Raw genomic sequence first — 14,481 nt, 5'->3', positions numbered from 1 at the left:
GTAAACTCATTCTTGGCAGCTGCCAGCACTGGTCTGATCCTTTCTTTTAAAAGCATGAGATTCTTTAATAATACATTTTGGGAACGTTGGTGCCAAATGATTCCAGGTCATCCCAGAGGGGAGTTGAGAGTGTTGAACAGATTTAAGTGATTCAGTTAGGTATTAACAGATTGCTAAACAAAACTGCAGTGATTTTAACTAAAGATTTTTATCTCTAATTTAAACAGAAGGTCTTTAAAATACAGAATTATTAGTGGTTAGTCTTTTTAAAGAATAATTTAAAACATTCCTAATTATAATTTGAAGAATTTCTTTTTTGTTTTTGACTTTATAAATTCAGAATGTTAAAAGAGTTCTGAAGCTAATTGCCTTGGTTCAAATCCCATCTCTGCTACTTATTAGATATGTAACATTGGGCAAGTTACTTAACCTCTCTGGGCCTCAGTTTCCTCATCTGCAAAATGGGGGATAATAACATCCACTTTAGGGAGTTGCAGTGAGGATTAAATTATGTAACTTGCCTAATTTATAGCGCTCAGCAAATGTTGACTGTTCCATTTATACATAAGAAATAGAATTATTGATGAGGTTTTAAAGATAAAAATAAATTCAGAGAAGATTTGTACTGAAAGACCTTCAGTACAAAGGTCTGAAAGGTCTTGTTATGAAAGACCTTCCAAGAAAGGAAGGTAGGTATTTTTGACATATGTACTATTTTGTAGGTTAACAAGGGTGACGGAAAATTTAGGGATCTCTCCCTTACCCCAAATGAATAAACCATCTGTTTTCTTGTCCTTTTTAAAGATTTAGTGTTGGGTTTACATAACTTAGCAAGATATTTGTCAGTTTTGGAAAGATAGCTATTAGGTACCAGGATTTCAAAGGAGAATAAGATGCATCCTCTTCCCTTGACAGCTTCTTGAGGTGTGAGTGGAGAAGGCTGAAGAAGTGAGGATGATGTCTACTTACAAAACTTAATTCGTTATACAAGTGTTAAGTGCTACACTAGTAGAATTTTAAATTTTAAAAAATGATATAGAGATAGATGAGAGCACAAATTAACTTGAAAAGAAATATGCAAACTAATATGAAGACAACCTTAAAATTTTACTGAGGATTTTAGAAAAGATGTAAATAAATTAGATATTTATGCTATGTTCTTGAATGCAAAAGACTTACATATTATAGAGATACCATATAGATGTCAGTGCTCCCCAAATTATTCTGCATATTTAATGCAAATTGTTTTGTAAGCCCAGTAGAGTGAACCTTTTTGAAAGGTTGACAAATTGCACATGCAGTTCATTTGGAAAAGTAAATTCAATAGTTGAGAAAATTTTGAAAAAGAAAAATTATTGGAGTGCAGTAGCAATGGGGAGAGTATGTGACACTTGACTCTCCAGAAAGTTAGAAGTGTTTAAGACAGTTTGACATTCATATTAAAATAGACAAACAAGTATTTAGAGCAGAATAGTAAGCGTAGAAACAGACCTGGACACGAATGGAAATTTAGAATGTGATAAAAATAGCATTTAAAAATGAGGGAGGAAAGGATGGAGTATTTAATAAATGGCGTTGCAACAGTGGGCTGTTTGAGGGGGAAACTTAAGGATTGCTAATTTAGACTATGCACAAATAATCACCAGATTGTAGAGTATCCAAATTACTAAATTAACCACACTCTTAATTCTTTCTCTAGAGTATACTGAATGATCCTTAAAATAAGAATCTACTCATGGCTGGTAGACTACTCTCTAGTGTATCTTGCATTCTGTAATCACTAGTTGAATTTTATACTCTGAGGGCTCAGTATGTTCCAAACCTGCTTGTACCAGTTAGACTTATTGTAATTTCATAACCTAGTTAAATGTCATATAAACTAATGAAATATGAGTACAAAAAAACAATTGTTTTTAAGAAAACTAAGTTGAAGATCTTGAAAGAATTGGATAAACACAAGTCTCTTTCTCCCTCCCCCCAAATTACTGTCTTATTAGTTGTGGGCATGAGCACCTTAAAACGGGTTCCCCAATCCCTGGGCTGCGGACAGGTACCAGTCTGTGGCCTGTTAGGAACCAGGCAGCACAACAGGAGGTGAGCGGCGGGCAAGAAAGCAAAGCTTCATCTGTATTTGCAGCCGCTCCCCCGCGCTAGCATCCTTGCCTCACTTCCACCTCAGATCATCAGGCATTAGATCTTGTAGGAGCACTGGTCCCTGGTGCCAGAAAGGCTGGGGACCGCTGCAAAAGATTGGGGGAGGGGAAATCATATTAATAGTTCTACACTCAGTCGTTTCACAGCTATAAGTTCTTGTTCCACTTTAAAGAAATTAAAATTTGAAATCACAGATATGTATTATGGATACGATATGTGCATAAAGGAACATGTAAAACATGAATTAGCAGATCCATACTTAAAGAAGAGGCTTTGGCTTTCTACCAAAATATTGACTGATAAATGTACATGTATTTGTTAAATAAAAATAAAATATTTAAGTTAAATATGTATTTTTTGATTACCTGTCTTACTGTACTTTTTCATGTAACCAATGAGCCCTAGGTCCTATTTGTGTTGGGTGAAAGTTTTTTTACCAGTTCCTGAAGGTAATAAAAGAGATGCTTTTATATGCTCAGGCTAAAGAAAATTTTTCTGCAAAGCAGGGGTCATCTGCTGTAAAGGGCCAAGAGTGAATATTTTAAGCTTTGCAGGCCAAAAACCAAAATAGAGGCTATTATATATGTGATGTATAACGAGAGGAAACACAAATTCTCACAAATTTCTTATAAAATTAAAATAGAATAATAAACATTTTGCGATTATTATAAATTAATAAATTGTTATTAAGTACAACTTTTGGTAATATAAATATACTGATGACAAAAAGGGAGTTTTTTTTTAGGGTGATACATTTTAGTTAATTAGGGTTCAGAGTTCATGCTTCCTATCATCAAAATCGATTTCAAATATTTATTAATGCTGATCTGTAATGAGATTTTGTTTCTCATGAAAACGTCTTCAAACAGGTGTATGACCAAATATTGATATCAGCCCACAGTATATGATTTTAATTGAGCATATTGATCACTTGGGAAGAATTTATAGAACTGTATTAGATTTTTCTTTTAATATTTGTCTTTTAGCATATCATTACATTGCAGATTAATTACTTTCAGTCGAAGATTAGGTAGAAGCTCTACAATTGCACTGTTAAATAGATTTTGAAATATGAAACTTTTCTGAACACTTGCACTGAAATCCTAAAAATGCTTCTAGAACTGTAGTTTGAGCTAAGAAAATATATCCACTGCAAATTTGTTCGGGAATGGAGATATCACTTCTTGTTTGAACTTTTAATAGCATGGGAAGTGTATAAAGCAACTTGATATTTGCTCATGGTGTAAATATTAGTTTTTATCTATGTCTAAGTGACATAACTGCAGTTTAAGTTTTGCATATGAGGGCTGTTCTGCCCTGTACTTTTAGGTCAAATTTATTAAATATAAAATCTGCAGAAAAGCTACATTTCAGAGCCATTCATTATTTGATAATAGTGGCTGAAAGAGGTCTTATTGTTTTGAGAAATTTCAGTCTTAGCCCTGAGCTTTAAAAAAAAAAAAAATCACAATAAAACTTTACTAAGTCTTCAAACTGCTGTGTGGCAGGCAAGTCAAGTTATTCAACTTTTATTGCTGACAGTGGTCAAGTCCATGACAATGAATAAAGTTCACCATCAATATTGTTGGTTCAATAACACATGATGAATTCAAATATTTTCTAGAGTACCTGCTGATGATAAATATAATGAATAAACTACCTTATATTTTCACAAGCTTTGTAAATTATCCAACTAAGCCTTTTTCTGCTCCACATTAATTATAACACACATCTTATTAGATTCCACTTCAGGTTGTACTGAATTAGCACTTTCTCAACTTCTGGTGTGTAGTTGTTCCACACAGACTATTTGTAGAAACTAATTCTTCAGTCACTTTAGACTTAGCATTGACTCCTTGAGTAAACAACTGAGCAGTGTTGGGTAACATCTGTCAGCTCATCAAGAGATGGGAATCTACTTGAAATCATATGCTGTCTTGTGTTTTGTATGCCTGAATGGAGTAGAGACAAGAGGGTGAGTCCTTTCCCTTTCCTGGCTCTGATGTGCTATACATGTTGCTGTGGTTCAGAAAACAAAACGTGCAGAGTTTAAGCTCCATCAAATTCCCCAACCCCAGTCCTGGCTTCTATATCTTCTTGTTTTACAGGGGCAACTTAATGGGCACTGCTGGCATTGATGCCCTGTTGACTTGGAGGTCAGAGGTTTGATTTTTTAAATGAAGATGAAACTTCATTGGTTCCATTAAGCATCTTATAAATAATTTTCATGTTAGGAATTTTGAATTACTTTTTAATTTTGTTGTTTTAAATAGCTATTAAAAGAAGTAATAGGGGTGGAGGGATTCTCCTAAATCAAGTCTTGCTTAAAATAATTCTACGTTTGCTAGGATTCTAGATTTCCTTAGATTTGTTAAATGTTTCTAAAGTCATAGGTGTTAACTTCATTGGGCCTGTTGTATACAAGCCAATTTTTTTTTCTGGTTCTGAATTATGTCATTCATGAACAAAAACAGAACCTGGTAGGTGACTGCTACTGCATTAGCTCAAGGCATTAGGTTACCAAGGTGAATCACAGAGGATGAAAATTCTGTGTTGCGTTTTTTTTCCAATCAGGAGTTGTAGAATTTGATGTATATGAAGCGTACTGTTATTCTACTGTCTATGTAGGGAATGTCATTAAACTAAACTTTGGCTTTTAGCTCTTATTTAAAATACTGGAATGATTGGCTAAGCGGTAATTAAGTATATCATGTGGAAAAGGAATAATATATTTGTCTTGAAGTAAGCCAATCTGATCAGGAGGAATCTTATCCTGGACATGACAGGAAATAAACTTGTAGCACCAATTATATACAATGTAGCAGCTATGACTGGAGGAAGATGACTGAGAGGGAGTAAAAGTAAAGTGTAAATTATAAGAAGTTTGGGAGAAAGTGACTTTGTGATCTAATTTTGTGAGAGCCAAGAGAAGGTTATTGGGTAAATGTGTCCCTAGATTTTAGGAAGGCATACTTCTAAAAGTAGAGAAGACATGGGTATGAATCGATAAGAATTATATACCAAAATGGAAGTCAGTTTAAAGAAAAACAAAAACTGCTCTCATGCTAAAGATAGGTAGGTGGTTGGTCCTAATAGATATTCAGACTTGATTAAGAAATTAGAAGAAAGGAGTTTTGAAAAATATACAGGGCCATTAGTCTATCAGCAAGTATAGAAAAATAATGTAATTTGTTTTAAAATCTAATTTATACTAAAACTGTTCTTGTGAAAAAGCTCTTTAAACTTCTATGGCCTTTATTGCTGTTTTACTAGTCCTGCACTGTCCAGTATGATCGTCATCTTGTGCTATTGTATTGGGCAGCGTGTATGTAGAACATTTTCAACATCACAAAAATTTCTATTAGTCCTGTGAAATTTTGATACATTATTATAAAAATAAAAGTAAGTTGGGGTAATGGGGTATTTTCTATCCAGAAATTTTACTAAGGAAGACTTAGGTTTTTATAATACTGAGACATTGGTATGTGCTTCTTTATTGTTGTATTTGCATTTATCCTTTATTTTGAAATAATTTTAAATTTACAGATAAGTTGCAATAATAGTACAAAGAGCCTTTTCCCTCCCTGAATCATTTGAGAGTAAGTTGCTCACTTGATGCCCATCAGCCCTGAATACTTTAGTGTGTATTTCCTGCAAACAGAGACATTCTCCTATATAACCACAATACACCCATTAAAATCAGGAACTTAACAGTGATACATTAGTACCAGCTAATCCTCAGATCCCATTCAAGTTGTCCCAATGATATCTTGCATAACAGAAGGATCCAGTTAAGAATCATACATTACTTTTCATTGTCATGTCTGTCTTTGATCATCTTGATACTTTTGAAGAATATAGGCTAATTATTTTGAGGAATATTCCTCATTTTGGGCCTGATGATTCTTCATAGTTAGATATAGAATATGCATTTTGTCAGGAATACTACACAAATGATGCTATATTCTTATTCTGTCCTGTCAGAGGTATATGATTTTCATATGTCCCACTTTTCATTACATTAACCTTGATCACTTGTTTAAGATGGTATCTGTCTGTTTTCTCTACTGTAAATTTATCTATTTTTTAATTTGTAGTCAATAAATGTTTTTGTGAGAAAGGCAATGTGACCATGTAAAGTAAATATCATTCCTTGTCAGACTTTGGCCTACTAGTTTTAGCATCATTGATATTTCTTGGCTAGATTATTACTACAATGGTTGCCAAATGATATTTTTTTCTAATTTCATTATCTCTTCCACATTCATCAATTGACGTACCATTATAAGGAAAAGTTTATTTTCTCCTTATTTATTATATTAATGGGGACTTATGGATTCCTATTTTATTCATTGAGTTATTATCTATTAATATAATTTGTTATTTGATCCTGAATTTGTCCTAGATTTGACTAAGGCAAGCCCTTAGCTTTAAGCTGGTGCCTTTATCCTTTGACATGTCCTATCATTCTTTGATCACTTCCCTTGTTCACATCTGGTACAAGATGTTTCAGTCTCTTCCTGTTTTCATGTCCCAGCCCTGAAATCAGTCATTTCACCCAGGAGCCCTAGTTCCTTTTATTGGAGAATGTATTTAGAAAGCAGATCTGGATGCATCTGTGGCATCACTGTTTCTAGGCCCTCTCAGTGAACAAAGCTCAGATATATATATATTCAGACATATGTATTTACACTTAAACCTGCATCCATTTCTTTCTGTCTCTCGCTCTGTGTATAAAATTCTGTGAGTTCACACTGGTACCTCTGATTCCAGTCTAACACCTCAGAGTTCATTTTATTTTCCTCTCTTTCATATTTGTGACTCCTTTCTCTGACAGAGAAACTTGGCTCCTATTATTCTTAATATATTTACTTAATTGATTAAACCCCTCTAATGTACCCAGTCTGTCTTTCCTAATGAGACTATGTGGATGCCAACCTTGCTCAGTATCACCTAGTGGTTTTTAGCCTGCATTATTCAGGAAGGAAGGGAGTACAGTGGATCATCATTATTTGCAGATTCCATATTTGCAGATTTATCTACTTGCTAAAATTTATTTGTAACTCCAAAATCAGTACTTGCTTTCATGATCATTCATGGACATGCACAGAGGGGTGAAAATTTTGTGTGGTTCAACAATACATTCCTAGCTGAGGTCATACAAGGTGATACTCTACCTTCTTGTTTCAGCTCTTATTTTGTAAAGTGTCCTTTTTTTAGTCTATTTGGTGCCATGTTTTTTGTATTTTGTTATGCTTGTTTATTGGTAATTTCATTGTTTAAAATGGCCCCCAAGCATAGGGCTGTAGTGCTGTTTAGTATTCCTTAGCTCAGGAAGGCTATGATGTTTGCCTAATGGAAAAAACGTGTTAAATAAACTTTGTTCAGTCATAAGTTACAGTGCTCTTGGCCATTAGTTCAGTGTTAATTGATAATATAATACATCCAGAAAAAGGAAGAGGAAATTTGCCGATCTGTACATGAGGTCACTTACTCCAGAAAATGCTAAGGTAACATCTATAGTGCACGATGAACCAATGGAAAAGAGGGAAAAGTGGGTAAATTTGTGGATTTGTGAGATGATGAACAGAAAAAAGGCATGATGGACATCATTGTTATCCACTACGAGCATTGAGTGTTTTTCGTCACAAAAAGGTATTCGATTTTGTTAAACGCTTTTTCTGCACTGAGATGATCATGTTCCCTCCCCCTTTATTAATATGGTGTATAATAACATTGATACATAGGCTTTTAAATGGCAATTAGCTGTTAACTTCTATCTTATCTTTTGCATTGTTGTAGGGTTTATTATGAGTGACTGTTCAGCAATATTGTATTGCAGGCATATCTTCAGGATAGCAAACATTATGAGATTTTTCTTTAAAAATCAACTTTATTGAGGTATCATTGATCTTCTTACAATAAAACATACCCATTTTCCATATGCAGTTGGATGAGTTTTGCCAGATTTATATACCTGAGTAACCACCACCACCTTCAAGATACATAACATTTCCTTAACTCCAGAAAGTTCCCTTGCGCCCTTCCCAGTCATTCTCCTCCAACTCCTTCATGGGCCCCAGGCAACTATGGATCTGCTTTCTGTTACTATAAATTAGATTTGTCTTTTCTAGAGTTTTTAGTTCTGAGAATCATATACAGTTGACCTTCGAACAACATGAGTTTGAACTGCACAAGTCCACTTACACATGGATTTTTTCAGTTGACCATACAGTTCAAACCTGCATTGTTTACGGTCAACTGTAGCATGTGCTCTTTGTCTGGATTCTTTCACTCAGCATGTTTTTGACATTCAACTATGTTGTTAGATGTATGATTACGTAATTCCTTTTTTCTGAGTAGTATTCCATTGTGTAAATATACTATACAGTCATCCCTAGATATCCATGGGACATTAATTCCAGGATTCCCCCTTCCTGTACCAAAAGCCCCAAATGCTCAAGTCTTTTATTATATAAAAGGCATAGTATTTGCATACACCCTATATACATCCTCCCTATCTTTAAATTATCTCTGGATAACTTACAATACCTCATACAATGTAAATGGCTATGTAAACAGTTGTTATACTGTATTGTTTAGGCAATAATGACAAAAAAGTCTGTACATGTTCAGTACAGACACAGCTGTTGTAGACCTAACTATATATACATGGCAACAACAGTGTAACATTTCCCCCTGAATATTTTTGATCTGCAGTTAGTTGAATATGGAGAGCCCAGTAGTTTGTCTTCCATATATTAAATAAGCATTTAGGTTGTTTTTAGTATGATTCCTTTATGAATTGAAGCTGCTAGGAACATGTATGTACAGATGTTTCGTTTGAATAGATGTTTTTATTTCTTTGGGGTAAATCTTAGGAGTGGAATTGCTGGGATTTTATGGTTTAAGTATATATTTAACTTCATAATAACCTGCCAAACTGTTTTCCATGGATTTACACTTTACTTTTACATCAGCACTGTGCAGGAGTTTCAGTTCCTCCATATCCTCTCCAACACTTAGTATTATCAGCCGTTTACTTTTTAGCCATTGGGTAATGGGTTTGTGATGATATATCATTGTGGTTTTTATTTGCATTTTCCTAATGGCTAATATGGTGAGCATCTGTTTATGTGTTTATTGACCATTTGTATATTTGCTTTTGTGATGTGTCATCTTAAATCCTTTGCCTCTTTTTTTTTGGATTATTATTTGTTAATATTGTCTTATGCTTGAGTTGTAAGAGTTCTTTATATATTCTGGATATAATACATTAATCATGTATGTGTATTACAATTGTTCTCTCCCAACTTGTGGTTTGGTTTTTTGTTTTTTAATGATCTCTCAAGGAACAGAAAATTTTAATTTTGATAAAAGCCCAAATTAGTCATTTAAAAAAAAAAAGTTCATGTTTTTTGTGTCCAGTCTAAGAAGTCTTTATAGTAGGTAGAATTCTGAGATTGCCCCTGATGACCTACACTCATGTAATTGTTTCTCCTGTGAGTATGGGCAGGACCTGTGAATGTGATGAGATTTTACTTCAGTGATTATGTTACATTACATAGCAAAAGGGATATTAAAGGCATAATTAAGTTACTAATCAGTTGATTTTGAGTCAATCAAAAGGGAGGTTATGCAGATAGGCCTGACCTAAACACAGGAACCCTCAAAATCTGGGTCCATAAATCAGAGCCAGGAGAAGTCAAAGAATTTGAAACATGAGGATTAAACAAGAAGGATATTTTTTCTATCGCTGGCTTTGAAGATGAGGAGGGGTCCATATGGCAAGTATTGTAGATGGCCTCTAGCCATAAGAAATAGCAAAGAAACAGGGACTTTAGTCATATAAGTGCAAGAAACTGAATTTTGCTGCAACCAATGTGTACTTGGAAGAGGGTCCTGAGTGCCAGATAAGAACACAATCTGGCAGACATCTTGAGTTTATCTTTGTGAGACCCCTGCGCAGAAAATCCAGCCACCCTTTGCTTGGGCTTCTGACCTCTAACTCTGTGTTAGTTTGTTATGCAGTAATATAAAATTAATACACTGTCTCAAAATTGTGAAGTTTTCTTATGCTTTTAGGTTTTATATTTAGGTCTAGGTCTGATATCTTTTCAGATTGATGTTTGTATATTGCATGAGGCTGAGAGTCAAAGCTCATTTTTTTCCATATGGGTATCTAGTTTCTAGCACTATTTGTGGAAAAGACTGTTCTGTGTTCTCATTGAATTGCCTTGGTATTTTTGTGGAAGATCAATTGATCACATATGTATGGTTCTATTTCTGGACTCTTCAATCTGTTCTCTAGGTTTATATGTCTGTCCTTATACCTTTAGCATACTGTCTTGTTCACTGTCAGGTAGTCTTCCAATTTTGTTTATCAAAATTGTTTTGGCTATTCTAAGTTCTTATTTCTATGTAAATTTTACAGTCAACTTTATATCTTTTAGTTCTGCAGTTATTTTTCTAGATCCAGGATTGTTTCTTTATTTCTCTGTGCAGTGTTTTGGATAAAGTCTTCTGATATATTTTCCAGAAACGAATTCTCTATTCAGCTGTGTCTTCTTTAGTGGTTAACCCATCTATAGAATTTTTTTTAACGCTTACAGCACCTGGTATTCCTAAGTGATCTCCCATCCAAGTACTAATCAGGCCCGACCCTGCTTAGTAGCTTCCAAGATCAGACGAGATAGGGCACGTTCAGGGTGGCATGGCCGTAGACTAGAATTTTTTATTTCAGCAACTGTGTTTTTACTCTGGAAATTCCATTTATTTCTGTTTATTTTATTTTATTTTATTTTTTTCAAAAAAGTGTTATATGCCTTCCTTATGGTTTCAATGCTTTTATCTTTAATCATTGTTAAACACACTTATTTTATAGTTTTTATGAATCTTATGCATTTTGTGTCAAGGGTTTGCCTTTCCGCAGTGGTTTTACTTTTGTTTCTACTAGAGACGTCTAGGGGTTTCACTGGCATGGACCAATTTTGTTAATTTTTCATGGAGGGGAGGTCCTGCATCATAAGATAGAGTAAATTTAGGACTCAAATCCATACGAAGCATATTTTTATGGTTTCATATTCTCAAGGGGAGAGTTTTCCTCCCCTTACCCACAGCGCAAACTGAGGCAGACAAGCTTTCTGGTCTTATTCGTGAAGGTGGATTTTTTTCCCTTTGTCTTTTTTTTATTGAGAGCATAGGTCTTTGAGGGCCACAACTTTTCAAGAGGTCTTGGATCCAACACCCCACCTTTCTCAAGGGCCTTTTCTACTTTTCTCCTGCTTTCTGTCTCCTTTACTTCACTTCCCTTGGTTACTGAAATGTCTTAACAAATGCTTCTGGGGCCAATACAGAGGTCAGCACATCCTTGCAGCTCTGGCTTTTAGTTCACTCTTTGTTTCGTGCCACTGGCATTTTTTTCTTTCTTGAGAACTTAACCAAGCTTTCAGAGAATGTTAGCATGTATTCAACATTTCTAGATTGTAGTAGATTTTCTAGATTACTGTATTGCAAGATAAAAAAGATAAGACTGTGCTTTAAAGATCGAGTTTAATATACAGAAATATTGGGTATCAGCCAAAGTATAAAATTACTTTTTACATATTTATTTCCATTTTTAAATGGCAGGTCCTCTTTAAAAAGAGAGATCAGGAGCGTGATTTTCCTGTCTGCTTCCTCAGGAAGCAAAAAGGCAGAAACTTGGTGAATAGCAAGACTAGTGGTTGCTATAGTAAGCATGAGACTTCCTGGCAATGGTTCTATTAACAGTAGAAAATGGAACCATGGCAGTGTCTCTAATTTGCCACAAGATTTTATTTCTTATCTTTGGTGTAGGAGTTTCTGCTATATCAAGAAATTACTCTTCCCAGTTTGTTTTATTCATTCAATCAGAGAGTGATTAGAAAGTATCACTGGCGGTGTACATTGTACCATACTTATAAGTTTTATAATTGTTTGACAATTGTGATAAATTTCAAACAGGTCTTTCCATTTAGCTCCTTCTTGAGGGAAGCCGTTTTCCTCATGTGACATATTGATGTACATTGTTAATAGGCCCTTTTTAACCAGGAGTGAGAGCATAGATTTTATAATACCTGGGTTTGAGTCTCAATCTAGACACCTACCAGTTGTTTAACTGTGGACAAGTTATCTAACTACTCTGTGCCATAGTTTATCTGCAAAAGCATCTATTTGCTGTGCTTGTTTTAAAGATGTTAAATAATATACATTATACATTTTGACACAGTGCCTGACACATAATAAGCACATAAGTGGGTATTATCCTGATCCTTGATGAGCTGCTCCTTTTTGATGTGTCTGGTTATCTCTAATTGGTAAATGGCCATTCTGTTGGCATCTTCCAAGATTTGACCAAGTTGATTGTTCCAAAGATCCAAGCAATATTCATTGGCCTTGAAAAGCAGAAAAAGCAGCCATAAAACATAAATGAAGTACTTATTAAAGCATTGAATAGTAGTGAACATTATTATTTGTACTTAACAAGGTATATGTTTGCCTGATCTTTTATTTAATTAATTTTAAAATTTGCTGCTGTTGTTTTTTTCCCTCTTTAAAACTACGATCAGGTTCAAGAATGAGCTAAACCAAAAAGAAACAGATGTCTTACAATAAAGAGTCAAATTAGTAGAGATACCATTAACTTTCATGGTGGTGCAATTTTCTCTGTGTTTTAGACTAAGGGAGAGGCTTAAAGGAAGAAAAGCCCTTTTATAGGTTGCTTACAGTGTATGTTCTAGAGATTCTCCTAGTCTCTATGGATATTATTAAGATGTAGTTCTTACCCTCAAGGATCTTACTCAGTTGAGGAAGGCCATAAACAATTGCAGTAGTTTGTGACAAGTACTTCGCCAGAGATCATGATTGACTCTGATGAATAAGAGAGAGGAAGGGATTGGGACATTTAGGATTTCTGGCTTGGGCAAGGGGATAGGCTAGAGTTGGCAAACTGTGACCTGCTGACAGTTTTGCACAGCTCACAAACTAAGAGTTGTTTTTACATTTTTAAATGGTTGAAAATAACCAAAAGAATATTTTGTGACATGGAAATAATATAAAATTCAAATTTTTTATAATTTCATAGTTTTATTGGACAAATCTATGCTTAAACTTGTCTGTGGCTGCTTTTGTGCTACAAAAGCAGAGCTAGGTAACTGTAACAGAGGCTGTATTACCTGCGAAGCCAAATATTTACTGTGAGGCTCTTTACAGAAAAAGTTTGCTGACTCCTGAAGTAGATGGTTCATTTTTATCCACTGAGATAAGCAATTAAGGAGGAACAGATATAGGATAAAATAACATCTTTCTATGAGTGTTGGTTATTTGAATCAGAGGCGCTTGTGAAATATGCAGGTCTAGAAGGCAAGGGCATTCATAGATCTGGAGTTCTGAAGAGAACTGAGGCTGGAGATAGATGGGGGAAATTTTGAGATCCAGAAGACTTGTATGGAGAAGTGGTTCTCAGCTCTGGCTGTACATTGGAATCACTTGGGGGTACTTATCAATAAAGAAACAAACAAACCCAGATACTGCCTGGACACTCCCTGCCAACCCAACTCCCCTTCCCCTGGCTGGTTTGAGCAGGACTTTTTTAAAACTCCCCAGCTGATTCTAATATGCAGCCAGCTTTGGGACTACTGGTATAGCGTAAGGTCAGTACCTTGAGGAACACCAATATTGCAGGAGCAATTCTAGATCTATTGAGAAGAAATGCTGATTGAGTGATGATAAGAATTGGGGGAGTGGTCAGATCCTGCAGTTTGGTAGCGTGAGGACTGAGGATTGAGAACTTTCCTTTAGAAATCACTGTTGACTCTATCAAAAACAGTTCTTCATCAATGTAGAGACCCAAGTAAGAGGAATTATCAAAGGCTTTAAGGTAGGGGAGGAGAGACATTTATGGGTGAACTATTGAAAAGATGGTGAAGAGGAATTTTCACTCAAAAGGCTAATCACCTCTTTGTTTTGCTTCTGTAGGTATGCTTGCTGCATAGTCCGTTCTCGAAATTAACTAAAGACTCATCTTCTCTTTTGCTTGTTCTGTCCCAGCAACAAATGTAACTGCTTGTACCCCTTAGCAACTCCCAAGCTTTGCAACTCTTTGTAACTGCCTGCAACCCATAGCAACTCCCTTGCTTTGTAATTGTCTAAGGACAAATTAACAATCAGCCCATGCCAGATAAGTTCTATATAAGGAATGTTGCAACTGAGCTCCCCAGATCTTCAGAGCACTAGGGACTGCCAGGCGTAATAAACCTGAGTTCTCCACTTCTCTGAGTGCTGCTCCCTTTGGCGCTGGTCTGACTT

At 35.1% G+C, this 14,481-nt stretch overlaps 1 protein-coding gene and 1 pseudogene across 3 annotated transcripts in view; one reads left to right on the top strand and one right to left on the bottom strand.

Annotated features, from left to right (window-relative positions):
• The window catches only part of PTPRA (protein tyrosine phosphatase, receptor type A), a 114,882-nt gene that overhangs the window by 18,752 nt on the left and 81,649 nt on the right, over positions 1-14,481 (top strand). The gene's annotated exons all lie outside the window — the stretch shown is intronic.
• LOC112471211 lies at positions 10,758-10,879 on the bottom strand (annotated as a pseudogene).

The sequence above is a fragment of the Pteropus alecto genome, unplaced genomic scaffold (assembly GCF_000325575.1).
Source record: "Pteropus alecto unplaced genomic scaffold, ASM32557v1 scaffold45, whole genome shotgun sequence".
In the NCBI taxonomy this organism is placed as follows: domain Eukaryota; kingdom Metazoa; phylum Chordata; class Mammalia; order Chiroptera; family Pteropodidae; genus Pteropus; species Pteropus alecto.
The sequence above is the reverse complement of the archived record's forward strand: the minus strand, read 5'-3'. Positions and strand labels throughout refer to the sequence as shown.